Raw genomic sequence first — 4936 nt, forward strand, 5'->3', positions numbered from 1 at the left:
TCGTAAAATATGTTCTAATAATGCTCCTAGTCTGTGTATTTCTTCAATTTCACTCACCCAGTCCTCACCTTCTCCCTGAACACTTCTTACCACACCCTCTGCTACCTGTTTCTCTCCTTTTTCCTCTTTGATTTTACAGGTTTCTTTTCTTCATTCAGCCCTAAAATAACTATAATTTTTTTTCTTGTCCAATGTATCCCTTACCATCGATTCCTTTTTTTTTTTTTTTTTTATTGCTTTTGCTGGTAAGTTTTTTTTCCCATGTCACAGTGAAAGGGTTAAACTTCATAGGTAAATACAGAACATTATACCAGCTAGAATTTGCTAGATACATTGATTTTTTTTTCTTATTTCTATACAATGTTTATAAAGATTTCAGTGCTTCTTATCCTATGAAGATAGGAAGTAAGATAGAACATTTCACTATTAACCAATTCAATACTGGGAAACATTTTTATCTTGAGATTTGTGTATGATGAGACCATTTTATTGATATTACGAAGGATCAATGGAGGTCAGAACACTAATGACCAGAGTATTCACTATTTCAATCCCTCACATAAGTTTCTAAACCTGTACAAAATCAGATAGTAACCAGAATAAAATAAGGAAACGCGTCATGGTATAGAACACGTTAACTAAACACTTCGAATACCCACAACGATTTTAATCTCAGTATCACAAATAGGCGTACATAAAAGGAAGACTTAAAGGTTCATTGTTAGAAGATGCAGCAACAGATACACGGGCGCAGGAAAGTGTGTATATCCTTCATCTGCATTATACACCGATCCAACACACGGCATCACATTGCATCAGGACCCAGCACCTCGCAGCACCATGTAGCGAATAAGGAAATGGGGTAAATGTACGGCCTGTGTATTTCCAGAACGATATTCTCCACCTAACAGGGAGACGAAACGAGTCATATTACAAGGAACGAAGAGCTCGTTGTGTGTGTGTGAGTGTGAGTGTGTGTGTGTGTGTGTGTGTGTGTGTGTGTGTGTGTGTGTGTGTGTGTGTGTGTGTGTGTGTGTGTGTGTGTGTTTATTCAGCATTTCTCTTCAAATCCATTAGTCTGTCTTCTCTCTCTCTCTCTCTCTCGTTCCTTCATCTATTTCATCATTTACCTTGAAATTTCCCACAGAGGTAATTTTTTTTTCTTCATTTTTTTTGTCTTCTTTTTCATTTCCTTCTCAGTGTGGGTCTGTCCGTCTAATTACTTTTGTTATGGTCTATTTCCATGTTCATTTGTTTCTCTCTCTCTCTCTCTCTCTCTCTCTCTCTCTCTCTCTCTCTCTCTCTCTCTAATGAGGTACCCGCGCAGAGAAACAAATTAACTCTGCTCTTTACTTTAGGGAACGAAACTATGAAGAGAGAGAGGTGAAAAATGTTTGAAAAAGAGGAGGAGGAGGAGGAGGAGGAGGAGGAGGAGGAGGAGGAGGAGGAGGAGGAGGAGGAGGAGGAGGAGGAGGAGGAGAAGGAGAAGGAGGAGGAGGACGAAGATGAAAAATACGATTGGGTGAAAATAAAAGATAAAACGATGAATAGAAAAGGCAGCCAGGTGAGAGAGAGAGAGAGAGAGAGAATAGAAAAGAGAGAGAGAGAGAGAGAGAGAGAGAGAGAGAGAGAGAGAGAGAGAGAGAGAGAGAGAGAGTAAAAGCAAAAAAAGAAAGTACAGATAAATTAACTCCTACTCTTCAACTCTCTAACTCCTCCTCCTCCTCCTCCTCCTCCTCCTCCTCCTCCTCCTCCTCCTCCTCCTCCTTCCTTCTTTCTTCTTCCTATTCTTCCCTCTGACAAGATGAACGTTTCTGAACCTCAATTTTTCTTGCAGTTCTTCGTTCCTTTTTTTCCAAAAACTTTAGAGTATAGGAGACAGAAGTTAAAATTCATAAGATGCACGAGAGAGAGAGAGAGAGAGAGAGAGAGAGAGAGAGAGAGAGAGAGAGAGAGAGAGAGAGAGAGAGAGAGAGACACCGTCAGTATTCCCAAGAGTAATCAAGGTAACCAGGACACACAAAAAGGGGAAAGGTAATCTAAGAATGGGAAATAGAGGAATTCTCACTGACGGATCATAACATTCCCTTGATCTCATACACTGGCGAGGCTGAAAGAAACCGTAACCTTTGTACCAGGAAGGGAGATGGGAACCCAATGAAAGAAGAGGAGTAGAAGCACGATATCTCTCACACATGCTCTGTAAAAAATGAGAAAAAGAGACGAAACAAATGCGCAGCGAACACACTATTCCATGCCAACCAATCAAGTGCTCTCGTCGAATATTAAGAAAGAAAATGGGACGAGGTGGAAAAAAAAAAGAGATGGGGATCTGAAAATGGAAGACTAATCACAGTTTCTGAATTAGGAGAGAAAGAAGTCGAAGCTGAAATTGAAATATCAATATCACGGCTTTCTTTTTTTCGTTTTTCCTTTTTTTCTTTGAGTTCACAGGTAAGAAAAATTGGTAAGGTAAGAAATTAAGCAGAAATGAGCTGATTTGGTGAAGAATGAGAATAAAAATTACAAGAAAAGTAATTGAAAATGAAAAAGAAAACGAAAAAAATAAGAAAAGAAGAAGAAGAAGAAGAAGAAGAAGAAGAAGAAGAAGAAAATGAAGATGATGAAAAAAAGATGATGAATGAAAATGATAATGATGATGAATATGATGAAGAAAAAGGAAAAAAAAAAAAGAAAAGAAAAAATCAAAGAAAAAGAAAAATGAGAAAGATGATGAGAAACAAAAAAATATATAGAGAGTAAATAATTATGATTATCTTTTCGATCTTTGAAAAACAACAACACTCAAAACTGAATAAAAGCAACACACACACACACACACACACACACACACACACACACACACACACACACACACACACACACACACACACACACACAGATAAAGAAGAAAAAGTAGATGAAAAAACAAATATAACTTCATCAAACAGAAGAAATTCCACTTCACTTTAACTGAATATGTACAGAATTAATAATAGAGAGAGAGAGAGAGAGAGAGAGAGAGAGAGAGAGAGAGAGAGAGAGAGAGAGAGAGAGAGAGAGAGAGAGAGAGAGAGAGAGAGATGAACAAAGCCACTCAGAATATCATGACAAGAAGACTGACAAACACTCTCTCTCACACACACACACACACACACACACACACACACACACACACACACACACACACACACACACACACACACACACACACACACACACACACACACACACACACACACCATCTGCATCTGTCTAAATATTTATCTCTATTATCTTATTATCTATTACCTACAATTTCATCAAAGTATACATCAATTTACCTTTTTGTGCATCTAATTAGCTGTATTTCTTTTATGTTAAGGCCTATAGCGCCTGTAGGTATTCATGAAGAGTATGTTTGGGAAGCACTGTTCAGCTTATACCCATTAGTGGCGCAGTCAATTTTATCTATAGTGGTACTCATTTTAGGGCCCATATCACCACCCAAGCTCATCTTCGGTATACCAGTCTATCTATGCTTGATTATCTATATATCTACATGCCGGTTAAGAGAGAGACAAATTTCTTTCAGCAGTCATTCGTACTCTGAGAAGAGGACGACAGGCACCAGTAGCAGTGAGAGGAGAGAAGAAAGGATACAGACTGTCAAAGAAGAAGAGCAAGAGAGTGGTATTATTTGTTGAAGATTAGAATGGTTTTTGTTTTGGTATGTGTGTGATTCCTCTCATTTTTCATCACTCCTCTCCCTCTCTCTCTCTCTCACTCTCTCTCTCTCTCTGGGTAATACATCATCTGTCACCATAATATTGTGTCCCCCAACAGCAAAACTACAATAAATAAATCACAATGATGAAAATTAATGTACGTTGCTTTTGTGTTGTGAAGGAAAACAAAGGAGGAAAATAAATTGAATGAAACACACATTAAGATTCCAGCATCCTCAAAATATATCAAGTAATTTCAGCTCTATTTTCTTTCTTTTCTTTTTTTCTTCCTATTTTTCCGTGCGTCTGTCTTCATTTAGTCTCTCAATAATTTTCCTGGGCAGCAAATACGTAAGAAAATCCTTCAGTATCCTTGAGTGCATTAATTGTCTTTCCCAGCCTAATAAATTTAATGTTCTTTTCTCTTGACAATGAACTCTTAATACAGATTTTTGTATTAATGACTAAAATTCTAGACCCAGAGTTCTGTTTTCTTCATATGTGTCTCTCTCTGGTGTGGTGGAGAGGCTGGAAGAGGCTGGGTGGAGAGGGGACATGGGGAATAAGGCAGGGTAAGGTCGTGGAAGAATATGTTATGGGGGGATCGGATAAGGACGGAAAAAGATATATGAAAAAGGTATAAGATGTCCATCAAAGCTCTTCATGCTGATTCTCTCTCTCTCTCTCTCTCTCTCTCTCTCTCTCTCTCTCTCTCTCTCTCTTTCTAGCTTCTCAGATTTTGGACACGTACATTATTTTGCTCTCATTTTTAATAGTTCTCTGTAACTGTTCAGAATACGAAGGCGAAAAGTAGACTGTCGTTTCTCTCTCTCTCTCTCTCTCTCTCTCTCTCTCTCTGTGCTTGTCTTTTCAATAACTATGACAATAAAATGACAATTATTGAAAAAAAATAAATATATCTGAAGGCATAACAACAAAACAACAAAAGTGAAACGAAAACAAAAAAAATCAACATCAAAAGATAAAAAAAAAAAAAAATCAACGAAAGATACAAAGACACCATGACAATACAAGGTAGACAAAAGAAACAATATTAACTGCGACAACAAAACATGAAAAAGCTCCCAAATGATAAAGGAATAATTTTTTAACATCCCTGTACCGTACGCACCTTTAGGAAATTTGTGGAAGCGCTACTGTCATCCCTCTTTAAATGAGATTATGTCCTGCTCGCTACTCTTACAGTTCCACGACTCTCGAGGATCTAA

This window comes from Portunus trituberculatus, chromosome 33 (assembly GCF_017591435.1).
Source record: "Portunus trituberculatus isolate SZX2019 chromosome 33, ASM1759143v1, whole genome shotgun sequence".
NCBI classification, from domain to species: domain Eukaryota; kingdom Metazoa; phylum Arthropoda; class Malacostraca; order Decapoda; family Portunidae; genus Portunus; species Portunus trituberculatus.